This window comes from Cyanistes caeruleus, chromosome 5, assembly GCF_971803275.1.
Source record: "Cyanistes caeruleus chromosome 5, bCyaCae1.hap1.1, whole genome shotgun sequence".
Classification (NCBI taxonomy): Eukaryota; Metazoa; Chordata; class Aves; order Passeriformes; family Paridae; genus Cyanistes; species Cyanistes caeruleus.
Genome location: NC_141705.1, coordinates 50,016,744 through 50,030,960, shown reverse-complemented (window position 1 = coordinate 50,030,960; position 14,217 = coordinate 50,016,744). Strand labels below are relative to the sequence as shown.

Sequence of the window (14,217 nt, the reverse complement as noted above, 5' to 3'; positions counted from 1 at the left end):
ATTAATCAATTATGTTATTGCTTATGTTGTTTCTGTCTTTTCTCCTACTCTCCACCATATTCATCACCCCTGTGGACAACTTGGGAACTGAGGAAACATCCCTGGAAAACAGTGTTTGAGCCAAGTGGTTGTGTAAGAAGAAATTATAGAGTGCAATTTGCTTTTAATTTTTTCAGGGGTATTTTTGTGGTTAGCTCCAGGTGTCAGTATTAGTAATCTTACTCCCCTTGTACAAATCATGGTCAACATACAGCATCTTTCCAGGATGGCATTCTGGTCTGAGTGTAAATTAACAAATGTACCAAACACCAGAACAGCATTTTTTGATCGTCTCCACTCACTAAAGTAGTACATTTATAGCAATATTCATGCCAAGTAGCTCATTTTTGCAAATAACAAGTACGCAGATACTCTATTTGCATTAATTTTCAAAATATATCTAAAGAAATAAGGCACATCTTGCCATATTCTTTCACATGCTGATCTGTGATATGCTACAATCAAAGGATTATTTTCCTTGACATGTGTACTGCTATGAAGGGACAATGCCAAATGCTGTACAAGACAAACTAGTGCACAACCTCCCACACCAGGTTTATCAATCTGTTTTAAAAAGATGAAATGTAGCTGTAGGCCCAAAACCAGAGTTCACAACAGGCACTTTTGCTCCCCCGTTCTGAATAAAACTACTAACAGTGACTCTCAAAAGGAAATCAGAGAAGCTTCAAGCACCAGGATGTGTGATTAGACTGACTCTGTGAGTAGCCTTTTTATCTCAAATTTTTTTCCCTTTTTACAGCAGCTCCAACAAAATTTCCAACACCATATTTGAAATTCTCTCCTTACCAGTCACACCAACATATCTGTAAACTTAATCCCACTCTGCACAAGCATTGAAACAGATGGTCACACCTCATTTAATTTAACACTTCTTGCTTTATCTTTCCTTCTGATGACCCTCTGTGAATCATAGCTGTTAAGCTAAATCACAGTATTTAAACTGCTTTTGCACCATAAACAACACTCCCTTGAGCTTTCTATGACTGTGACCTTTAGCAGACACCATCATTTTAATTTATATACTGACCACAAACTCTCATCTCATCTCTATGAAACCTAATTGGTTAAGGATTACTGCCTTTGGACAGACTCAGGACTACCAGCAAATCAGAGCAGTTGACATGCAGCCAGCATGCTTTCAAGATGATGGGGCATCAGAGTCCTATCCTCTACTGCTCCCCATTACTGTTGTGTAAACATCCTGCAGCCATAAAATAGAAATACGAATAATTCCATTGAATTTTAAGTGTAAAATTTTCAAGGGGGAAAACAAACAAACAAAAAAACCAACCACTCAATTTATTGAATGGGAGACCGTACTTAGATGATGAAAATGCCTTTGAAATAACAGGCACTCAAATCCCTATAATGGAATGGCACAGAAATTTTCTACAGGGATATGGAGAAAGAAGAGTTGATTCTTGCAGAGGAGTCTGGAAAAGATTTTGCCCCAGAGGGAAGTGTTGCCAGCTCCCCAAAATGATCAGAGAAATCACTCCATTACTAAATGCTAGTGCAGCATGTGGGATTGGAAGACAGTGGAAGGCATGACCACGGGTTTGTTTGGGAATGAACCATCACACTAAATCTCTGGATGGGCCAGTTAATCAGAGCAAGGCAAAGTCAAACTCCTGAGAATTTCAGCAAGGTCCCATAAATATTGCTTGCCTTCAAAACACCATCATTTTTCTAAGACACTTCTAAGATGTTTTCTTCCCTTTTTAGTATTAAAGGAAAATATGCCAAAAGCCATTTAGAAATAAGACTGCTATCCCATATTGAGCAAATCTTCTGTGGCTTTTCACATATCTAAAACATTCCCTCCAGAACTTTTAATGTAGAATTCTCTACAACATTTGATCAAATGCAAGTATCAGGCATATATAGCCAGGGGCAAAAAATAGAGTATAAAAACTTTTGTGTGTGAAATTTATATTTTAATCAATACATAAAGAGTTTCTTTAGGTATTTCTTACATAATTCCTACACAATAAAAAAAAAGCTATTGTAGACTCAACATATTTCCATTGAAACATATGCAGTGTTTTAAAGCATGCAAGAAATAATTTCCCTGCCAAGTATTCAAGTATCTCCAAAATATTAGCAAGGAAAAAGAAAGTACAACTAATGAAGAGATGTCATTAAAAAATACTATTTCCATACAGATGGGAAAAAATGACCTAAATTTTTTTAGCCTCTCATGTTATAAACCTGAAGATCTGACACAGATTTATTTAAATTACTTTGCTTTACCAGTGAAATATGTGAGATATCTTACATCTATTCAGAAAGTTTGTGTCAGAGATGAATTTGGAACTCAGCTTTCAAAATAGTGTTGAAGCAGGTTGACTCTGTGATTTTCATGGCTGTAGCAGAGTTTTCATGTATATTTTTACTGCATTTTTGTGCAATTCAATTTGAATTCTAGGCAAGGTCTTCCGTGTTGTGAAAAATCCAGAACTGACTCTGAAGAGAGCACACAAATTTAAATGGTACAACTTTTCTATCCAATGTCCTTTATTTTCAGACAAATGGGCTCATGCATAACACCCTCATGTGCATCAAGTATTGGTAAAATATTCTTTTCACATGAGAAAACAGATTTGAGTGTGCCGGACATGCTCCAAAGGTATTGGACAATCACAAGTCCAAGTGGAGGCAGCTGACTGAAAAAACTGTTCTATTCTCACCAAAGCTATAGCAAACCCTGCTAGGCTCCCTAAAAACCCTGTAAAAATCTGTATATGAAGGGACATAGGTTATCCATTCAAAAAAATCAGAGGGGTAACTCAGGCCTCCTACATTTTTTCCTGAGGAAACAGAAAGTTGACATTTTAAGTCTACTGCCAAGTTGCCTACTTACATCCCATTAGTGAGAATTAGTTATGGTCAAGACTCAGTGAAGGGCCTAAAAGAGCACAACAATAATAGTTGCACGCTCCAATTCTCCCAAGTCCCATCCAGTTACCCATAAATTCCCCATTCCTTTCAGAATGCAGTCTTTTCTCATCATCTAGATCCATGTACTGGTATTCCCAAATTCTGTTATTTCTCCACAAATTATGTATCTCAAGCATGAAAAAAGAAAGTGAGAAATGAGGCTCTATACATAAACAGTATTTATCTCTGAAAAGAAAACACTCAGTGATGTTGTTCAGAGGTTACAGCTAATGTAAACAATTATCCAGACTGACAAAAAATTCAAAGCATAGTTATATACAGAGGTATTTATACACATATGAACACAACAAACAACTGTTAAACAGTTGTCAAGGTCTCTATCCAAATATATCTGGTTTTCTGTCTAGATAGCCCTGGTAAACAGTCATATTTCATAAAAATGACCCAATATGAGTTTAGAAATCCTACCAATACACGTGGGAAATCATGGGGTGATTTTTCCAGTTGTGGCAACAAAATCACAAGAATACCTACTGATATATTGAATAGTCAATTTTAAAATAATGAATCTAATAAGAATACTTTAATTTACACTATTTTAGGGTTTGTGATGCATTTTGTCTTGCTCTTTAAATCTTGCTTCTCTTGGTAGTGATGCTTCTTTGTCATGGTTTGAAATCAAACACATGTGGTGGCATTTATGTACTTAAGTATCTCAACAGCAACAGAATTTCATAGACAGAAATATAGTGCTATCACTTGCATGTTCAGAAAATCATGACTACATGAATTTAAAAATTCTACTATTTATAGCTATACACATTGTAAATGAAGTTCTCCCAGCTAGCCAGAAATAAAAGCCATTAGAAACAGAGAGCATTTTATATGGTAACACCACTCAGAGCAATTCCAATCTGAAACTGACATGGTAGAGCACAACACATGTTTACATTCTTTAAAAATCCTACACAAATTTGAAACACTACAAAAGAAATATCACTGGCTACAGGATTCCTCATGCAACACTTGCAGACTCTTCAGAGGGTGTGCAATACACACACTGTCCTGCAGCATAGTCCTAGTCAAGCAAGACCACTGCTCACCCCATGGGTACTCACCAAGCCAGCCTCTCCAGCTGTGAAATCCTGCCTTCTGGGGTGCTCAATTCATACATCTTCCCAGGTATCTTTTGGAAAGTACCTGCCCAGGTGATGCAGATCCAACTCCTCCAACCAAGGCCAGCAGTACTGCCTCCTGTCAAGGCTTGTTTCTACACCTTCAAGTTTCTAAATTTTTCTTTATAACTTAAGGTACTGTTTAAAATTAGAAAATTTCAGCTGCTCCTGATTCAAACCAAGAAACCGAAGGTGCACTGTCCCACACACCATACCTGAGACAGTCAGCCTCTTTGATCCTGAAAAAAACCCATCCACAGACCAACCTAAATAATTTTTCCTGAAACCTGATGTTCCCAGAAGTCCTATGATACTAACGAGAAGCTGCTAATGTTTAATTTTGAAGGTAAAGCACAGGTCTACTTTAAAGCATACAGTGAAATATTAGCAGGAAAATATTTCTTATTTATTATCATAAGGTTTACCAGACTTAAATGATGTAAAAGATTCTAGCTCTACATGAATGGGAATCTTTGTCACTGTCCCTAAAGACTGGATAACATTTAGCCAGGCTCTAGGACCTGGCTTCTAACCTTTAAGATGCTTCTTATAAAGGTGCCACAAGTACAAGAAGGTGTACTTAAAGGTACAGAGTGCAAATTTTCCTTGCTAGTGGCGGGATGAAGGAGAGGGGAAAGGAGAACAGAGCATCCAAAAAGTATTATTCTTCATTTGTAGTGTATTACATGCTAAAGACTTGTTAATCTAAACCAAGGCATACTGTAGATAAATATTTTAATTATGTCTCTTATGTTCAGGCTTTCAGAACACAATATTAAAAAAACAAAAAAGCATCACCTTTAGGAACAGAAACAATCATAAGCTGAAGCTAGACAGACAAGATAAAGATTTTCCTTGAAGAATTTACAGCCTAGCAAGAAGCAGGGGTGGTTATAGAGAAGAACCATCTGTATCTCCAAGTCAGATGTGGGTAAGATCCATCAATCAGCTTACATACAGGGTAGAAATGTATTTGTAGCTGCATTTTAGTGGTGGAACTGCTAGATAATCCAGCCATTTTACCTAACTCCTAGCTTCACATGAAAAAAATCTGCCCCTGCAAATGTAACTTTAAAGGCTAAATTTTACCTGGAGATTGTATGTTTTCCCATGAAAAATGTTGTTGGCTGATGAGGAGCTATTAATAAAAGCTATTAACTTACCCCTCAAGGCTGGTAGTGGATGTGAGACAATTGTATCACAATTTACATGGTCAGCATGCCTTACTTTTAAGTAGGCCATTTTAAAGATAATAAAAAGTTAAGCATTTAACTCTGACCAGAAAAAAAAAAATACTTAAAAAAAACCCCAAACAAACGCCAATAACATCCTGAAAGTCCTGTATAGAAAAAAACAGGACAGGTTTTAAGATACAATCATGCAGAAAGCTTCTGAATACCATGATCACAGGACAATATGAATCATAAGTTACAACTGATGGACCAAACTCAGTTGCATGCCAAAATTTTTTTAAAAGTCTACCTTAGGATGTCTGTACTTGGTATTAATGTGTTGCATTTAAAATGTCAAAATAAAATCTGGATAATTTTGGATAAGCCAATTCACTTGCTATCTTTGCTGCCAATGCCTGCAGATCTTTCATGAAGATAAATTTGTCCTCTAAAAGTCTATAACAGTTTTATTGACACTGAAAACTGTAGAAAGAGCATTAAAATATTCAAACCATTCCACAAGTTCCAAAAATCACAGATGCTCTTTAAACTTTGAAATTGCACCAGAGTTCAGATATCTGGGTGAGAAGCAGAAAACAAATGAACAAGTTGGAAATACTGGGAATGAGGCAGATATAGCACAGCAAAGAGTAGCAGAACTGTTACAAGGGTGCAAATTGTTATCTGTCACTTTGGTGGCATTTATGAAACCTCCAAAATCCAGAATTGTTTGAGAGTTAGGACTAGAGAGGTACAAAATGTCTGATTGGTCATCGTGTCTTGGACATGAGCACCCATTGTAATTACCATAAATGCAGTTACAGGCTTTCCTGGAGACTTCTGAAAATCACAATCTGTCTTCCCAGGAATAAAGAAATAAATGAGGGATCCTCTTCAGAAAAATCCACAGACTTCCTTCAGCCCCAAATTCTTCTTTATAGCTCAGTTTTTTCTGCAATTGATATCACCTGCTTCAGACTGAGAAAAATTATGCCATACTTGTGTAATTTATTTGTGCTCTGTGGTTGTCATTCTGCATAGATCATCAAATGCTTTTTTATTGACTTCCGGCAGAAGAGTGTAGAAGGTTTTAGTCAAAGGAAATATTTCCTAAAAATCTTCACAAAAAGATGTGGAGGAAATCAAATATGTAATCAGAAGAACTTAAGCCTTACGGTAGTCCCTAGACAAACATTTGTTCATATGGCGCTCCTGTGAAACCTCATCCAGCCTGCAGATACTACAGTAACTCTAGTACAAAAGAGTTATTGTCATAATCACTGTGCCTTTTTAAACAATGCTTTGTGATCCTAATATTTCAAACATTTGTCCTGAACAGAGTCATCCACACCATTTTATAAAGTCCTCAAATGTTCTCTGTTGAGCTCCAATATTGCTTATTCCAAGACCCAGACAGGCCTTATAAAAGCTGATGCTGTTGGAAGATCTTCATCAAGCAGGCACTCAAGAAAAGAAGAAAAAAAGAACATGTAGTGATGCATATGTTAGTTCCTGCTTGGAGCTACAAAAGTAATCTTACACTCACCACTTAGTAAAAAGGCAGGTCATTCTGAGTGTTGCTATTTGGTATCAATGGGTAAAAAGGAGCACACAATTCTAACTACAGACAAGCAGAGCAGAATCTGGGCACAAGCTATGGCAGCAGACCTGCACAGATCAGTCATTATTCAATGTCTCACTATTTTTTACAGGCAAAGGAAACATCCCAGATAATTTGAATACACAGAACAGAGCAAAATATGAAGACGACTATATATTATTCATGAAAAGATCAAATCTTTGAAAACAGGGACAGTATCTACACCCTTTCATTGTACTGGTGTCTAAAAATCCCACTGTCATCCAGATTACTTCACAAAATCAGTGTGAAGCATCTGGGCTGTTTATGTGCAGCTTAGTGTTGCTCCTTTTGTAAAACACACTCACATGTTGATGTGGCTGGTATGACCCAGGGAGACTGACTGGCCCTCACCAGCTTCTGCTGCAGCCAGGATGGGAACGGAGCTGTCACACACTCTGTGCTTTTCCAACTGCATGGGTCAGTCTGTCTGATATTCCCCTGCCATGTGGGCAAGATATGCAGCATATATATCTCCTGGCAGTGAGACTCTGGCATGTCCTCCACTACACAGATAGCCTTTGTACTTTGTGTAAATCCAAACCTACCCCCTGGTGTGGGAAATTTGTTTTATTCCAAGGTCAGTCATGCCTGTTGTTCTTTGTAAATGTTAATTTCTTAGGCTGCTTTCTCATGAAGGGTATAGTCTAAATGCCCTAGATTTTTCTTTAAAATACAAAATTAAGATTCTTAACCTTTCCTGGTAAGGACTGCACGTAGCTTGGATCTGTGAATTCCTCCTTTTTTCCATGGCCTATTTGCTGGATGCTGTCTCAATTGGTATAAAATGCACACTTTAAAGACCAGTAGGCTGCCTTGAGTTACAGCAGAGGGCATTTCGGTGACATGGGAAACAGCAGTTTTGGCAGGCTAGGCACAGAGCTGCAAGCAGAGGTTCACTGCGCTCTCCTGCCAGCTCTAACACCTTCTGTATCTCCTCATAGTTAACACACAATTTCCACACTGGTTCTTCTGGATCACATTCTGAGAAAGGCCAGATAAACAACATGGACCCCAACACCACATCCCAGCAACAGGAATCCTACTCTGAAGCAGATTACGACATGGAATTTGGGTGAGGACTTCAAAAAAAGACTGGAAGGTGTTTAGTTTACTACCATAGACCCTGTGAAGTGTACCTGAGCAGCATCAATCATTTTGTGTACCCCTTGCACAAGGATCTATCAAGGCTTTGCCTTATACTCATGCATGGTTTACTCTGCAATAGCTAATCAATTTGCAAGTCACATTTGGAAAAAAAAAAAAAGAAAAAAAAGATAGGCAGTCCCGTGTTTTCAGCCTCCACAGGGAATAGAAATTGTCTGAGTGCAGAAAACAAAGCTGACAACACCATTTAGGAAATTAAGAGTTCTGAATATGCTTCTCAAACTGCTTTTAAGCATCTTTAATGTTCAAGAAAGTCAATATAGAGTAGACAGACAGAAAACAAAAAAAAAAACAACAAGCATAACCCTGGAGAATATAATAGAAAATAAGTGGTCAAAAAACAGCAGGGAAGAAAACAAAATATGTTTTCATGAAGGAACTCTGCCCACTCAGGGGAACAATGGAGAAGAAGCCATGGACAACATGTGGAGACAGGACACAGAACAGGGAAAGAGAGCACATTTATGTGGAAAGCTTTATGAAAAGAGAAGTTGCCATGACTTGGGAGCAATAAAATGACTGCATGTATTGCAAAGCTTAAACATGGTTGGTCTGAACAGCACTTGACACACACAGAACATGATTGACTGGATGGAAACCAGCCAGTGGAGGCGAACAGTGAAATGGGTCTTAATCCAAACTGGGAAGAGCCATTGTATCAGAGGTGTGCTCTACACAGGAACAAGAGACAAATAATTAATAGATATGTTATTATAAGAACCGTGTGATACAGATCAGTTACTTCACAGCAAAGCAGAGAAATATGCAGCTTTTTTTAAGGCAGGAAATTGGCATGTTCTGTTCCATTCTATAGTTTTGCACACCACCTGTGTGAAATTTAACATACAGGACTGCACCACAGAAGGCAATGAAAAAACAAATATACTAAGTCCTATGCCCCAGTCTGTCTGATCCAATATACTAAATAGGACAACATTCTTATCACTTTGTGTTTAATGCTTTCACAGAATGAAATATCACAATGCACCTGTATATATTAGGTTAGATCCTCAGTTGGAATAAATAGCTGCAGCCTCACTGAAACCTGTAATTTTTAAGTATTCCCCCTTCACCTTACTTCCTTTGGAAGGAGGCAGCTGAATTTCAGTTTGCTTGTTTGGCACCTCCACCCAAACTTCATGGTCAGCTTGGCCTAGAGATATGTTTTCTTTTTCTCTTATAATGCTATATATCCTGTTTAACAGACAATTTACTTAATCTGCAGCTGACTCTGAACCGGGTCAGACAATTACATTAAAAATCTTCTAACCCCCCCCCCATACATGCACTCTGTAATGACTGAATGTTATAAAACAGTAACTGCTTTAAAAGTGGCAAAGCAAACAAAGTGACTCATCCATCCCCTGACTTTCCTATTAATACAATTAACTTTGAAAACATTTGAGTCAAATTTCTTTTTCTTTTTCAAAGGCTTGAAGGGACAAGGATTATCACCAAAACACTCCATAAATGATGATGTGTTTATTACTCTTCCCTAAACCCAAATCAACCCTTCCACCACATCTCCAACCCACACATGTGCATGTGTGCATATCATTCTTGCTGGGCCAAGGCTACAGTATGCCTTTGCATCATAGCAACACATTATCACTTACAGTTATCAGGCAAGAGCGACACACAAAGGCACAGTGGCTTTTAAGCATCAACAGAGTATCAGCAAAGAAAAACTCCAAAATTATTATTTGCATAAGCAGCTGACAGTAGCTTCCAAGTGGGTTTTTATATGCACTGAGACCCTAAGAAAAATGAAGGGGAAAAAATAAATTGAGTATTTCACCATGAAAAACAGCAATTCATTATCAAGCAATTAGCTTAGTAATAAGTTCCCGTTTCTCACTTTGGGAAATTTCCATGAATATTGGTAATATAATTATGATAAAGGTTGAAGACATACTACAGTACTCAACTGTTAACAGTCCACAAACAATTTGTCTTCTCATGATAAACAGGAGAGGGTCTAATTACACTGAACATTTCAAGGAAAGATTGAATGTTTGCCAGACAACTCTCCACAGATTGCTTTTAAAGCATAGTACTGGACTGCTGAAGGGAAAATACAGAATCTTGGCTCCAGGTAATTAACTTTCACACTGTTCTCTTCTTAAACCCTAATGAAGCTCCCATGAAGTCTTTATTACCAAAGGGTATTTGTTAATAAAAATCAGAGAGCCAGACAAAAGTCCTATTTCCCTCTCCTACTCTATACATTTCTGGCTATTATACAATTCTCAGGACTTGTAATGTCTTTGAAATGAGTAATGATGGCCTGAAAAGTGAAAAGGGTGAGAGATATATAATGATAGAGAGCAACATTTCCAGAAATATGGAAAATTCTGGGACCTGAAGAGAGTCTTAAAAGAGAGAATGGCGGTGTTTGACCAAGAAAAGAGCAGAAGGATAAGGAAGGCTGAGCTATATTTGTATTTGGTGAAATGGCATTACCCTGAAGTGAAACTGATGAAGATAAAAAAGCAAAACTTCAGGAAATCCAGCAACTCAGTAGCTTAATCTAGATTTCATACGGTAAGGAGTAAGATTGCTTACTGACACTGGTGGCAGTGCTTCCTTCCAGGAAGCATCTGTTCAGATATTTAAAGTGTTCAGTGTATCTGGCAGGGCTCTCCACAACAAAGATTTCCAAGGACAGTGAATCCCCTTGCTCCAGCCACAAACAAATACTGTTGAGCCAGCTGAGGTATATTGGCTACCTCAGGGATGCAATCCCTTCTGCTGGCTTTGCTGAAGATAAAGTCTTTGGTTTGCACAGGCTGGGTGGTGATATTTCAATGTGTCCTAGTGCTATCCAAAAAACCACCAAAGTGCTTTAATAGAAGCTCCCTGTGAAGTCCCTGAAAAGCGCATTTTGGATTACTCTTAATTCCCAAAATAAATACACAAGCATTTGCATAAATATTGTCCACAATATTACAGTTGGAGATTTTGTTGACTCCGTACCTGAGTGCTGGAGGAAAGTCAAGATATGCAGTCTGTTTCCTCTTTCATTGTCCAAATCCAAGCCAGGACCCACAAGGAGAAAGGAATAAATGTTTGTTGTGATTTCACTTTCATCTATTCTGTATGTCAATATGTGCTTTCACTATATTAATCCACATCCTTCCCTGTGTCTAAAACCTACATTAAAAACAGGAGCTAATCTCTAGCCCTTCATTATGCATTGGCAAGAGCATTTGGCATATGAAACACCTCAGGACCATTTGTTAGATGGTCTGTGCCTACAAAAAGGCTTTTCCTGGAGTGTACAAGTTTGCACAATGCATTTTGGAGGAGCAGTTATCATATTGCAATCAGATCAGATGAATTGTAAATAGCACATTCAAAAGCACATCCTAGCAATTTCTAAAAGGATTAAGACAATAATAGCCACTAGTTTGCAATTTTTGAAATTACCTTTTTGGAACACTAAGCATCAGAAGAGGTGACAGTGGTTCCAAGTCCATGAAAAATTTCCATTTCCCAAAACAGAAAGCATTGCTGACAAAGTATTTGAGGGTTTATTTTGTTATTACAAACAACAACAACAAAAAAGAAAAACAACTAGAAAACAACATACAGAAACCTCTGCACTTTTGATGATCTAGAAACAGTTCTTACTCAAGCCATTCATTCATCTTTTGGGAGCACATCTGAATTTTACAGAGCTACATGTCTTACATTTCCTGAAGTTCCACATACTATTTAGATATAGAAAAGAATGCTATTAGTGATTTCCTTTTTAAAGCTTATGGCCATGGTTTCTACATCTCACTGCACTCATTAAGACTCTCTAAAGCTAAGATTTATCTTTCTAATTTCAGGATTATTTTGTTTAGTTGAGGCTGTAACTGTCATTAATCAGTAGCTGCAAGAGATGTTCATTTACAAGAAAGGGTATTTTGGAGCAGGTAGAGACTAGTATAATCTCTTGCTTTTAAAAGTACCTATTAAAAATGCAGAGAGAATATTGCATTAAACAGCTTAGATGCTAAAACTTCGTGAGAGGTATCTTAGCTGAAATGTAATAACAGAAGTGCAAGTAAATCCAAACAATTAACAATGGCATACACATTAAAAACTATTTCCCCAAAAATATCAAACATGAGCAAATACCATATCAATGTAGGCAAGGAGCTTGCACTTAGAGTCTGCAGTTCAGGAGTATTTGTAATAGCTCATATAAATTATGAATTATCACAGGACTAGCCTTTGCATCCAAACCCGTTATTACTTTGTACCACTTCATTTGGCAGAGGAAATTGAGTTCTGTTTAGAACTGCCTAACCACCAGTGATAAGCCAAAGTATCTATTCCAGATCTTTGGCATTACAGATAAGGGAGAAGAAACTGATCTTCTGATTGTAGCCTAAGGAGCAAAATGTTCTGTAGTTCCCTGCTAAGATGAGCAGAAATCCGTCTCCAATCCAGGAAGAAACAAGTAATTTTGGATCAGCTGGAAACTACATTTTTCAAAGGTTTCACTTGGAGAAAAATCCTTTAAGTTTTACATTTTTATTCATTTATGACTAGCTCCAAGATAATGCTATACAGTAATTTCATAATAATGCTGATCACCTGTGCCACAGGGCATCACAACTGCTTCTATGTTCAATTGGTCTCTTTATCCTCATGCTTTACAACAGACACAAGACAGTGCTACTGACAACTAATGCAAAATACTCTCTAGCAACAGAGGCCTTTGCATTCCTACAGTTACAAGTCCCAAGTCTTAATACCCTTCCTCACATTGCAGTCTAAATGCAGGCTGTTATGACCTTAGGGGATTCAGGTGTGAAAATGAACTAGCTTCACATGCATTCTGGTGGGGCACATCAACAAGATTATACAAGCTGATAGGAGACATGTTACCCTCATAATCACACTTCCCAGTGGATGCATCTATGCCAAAACTCATTGCAGCAGGGACAGTGACAAACAAATGTTCAGTCCTAGGAAGAGAGTGGAAAAAGCTGTTTTGTCATGCTGTTCGTAGATGGTTTGTGCATTTCCTCAGGAGTGTACTTTCATGGGTTTTGTATATTTTAGGCCCAGGAATAAAAGCCAGGGACTGGCTTTCAATTTCCTATTCCATTCTCTTCCATTAAGGTCTAATGTCCACGTCATCACTGGAGCAACTGAGTGCTTTCCAGCAGTTTGTGAAGTGACATGACTAACATTTGTCCTGTGTTCATGCCCTCATCCCCTCCTCAGGCGTAGGAGAATGTGCAGTAGTGTTTTGGGATTTTTTTGCCCTTTCTTTTCTTGTTTTTTTTTTGTTTTATTATCAGACCTATACACAGACTTGTATATGTTGTGTTATGAAAAACAAGTTAAAACATACACCTTTTACTCTGCACAGAAGTTGCTTTGGTTTGTACTGGTCCTTGTGGGAGTTCAATCCAGTCTTAAACCTTGTCCAAAAAAGTCTTTGTGGTGCTTCATATCTTCCTGGAGTGACTGGTTGCAGGAGCCACCTGCAGGTTTCTGATCAAACTCTTTCTTTTCTTGTAGTAAAGGGGTGCATGGCCTATGGTGTTATATTACCATAGGAAAATATGGAAGCGAAACAGGCAAGAGAAAACTGGAATGAGGACTAACTTCAGCATTTGGCTATACTCAGCAAATATAAACTAGTCAAACTCTCCAGAATAGATCTTTATTTTTTAAGACATTGGTGCAGGACTTGATCCTAAGACAGTTCATTACAAAACAAGGACAAAATCCAGCCTTTTCCTAAGGGTTTATTATGAACACAAAAAACACGGTGAGATTTAAAAACAAAGGCAAGCAAAGCTGACCCATTTTTGGATGTTAAAATAAAGCACCAGCACCCTCTATCAGGATATTTCAAACACTGGCAGTAGAACAGTGATTTATCCTGAATAGAAAACATGCCCTTAGTAGATATTTAGTATGTACCGCAATCTTTGTCAGTCTGCTTTAATTAAAAGTTCTATTTCTGTTTTAAAATTGACATGACTACCATCCAGAGCTCTGCTTTGCACAGATATTTTTCAGAGCTGTGGAGCAAATTGTTATGCAGTATCACTCAGATAAAGGCCTGCAATAAGAGAAGTGATAATGAAGA

At 37.7% G+C, this 14,217-nt stretch overlaps 1 long non-coding RNA gene across 1 annotated transcript; it reads right to left on the bottom strand.

Moving 5' to 3' along the window:
- Positions 1 to 6,296: 6,296 nt before the first annotated feature.
- LOC111929422 (uncharacterized) lies at positions 6,297 to 12,873 on the bottom strand. Its single transcript, XR_002864700.2, has 4 exons — positions 12,705 to 12,873; positions 11,544 to 11,627; positions 11,091 to 11,131; positions 6,297 to 9,871 (listed from the first exon to the last, which is right to left on the bottom strand). It is a non-coding gene; the product is annotated as an uncharacterized LOC111929422 (long non-coding RNA).
- Between the last annotated feature and the right edge of the window lie 1,344 nt (positions 12,874 to 14,217).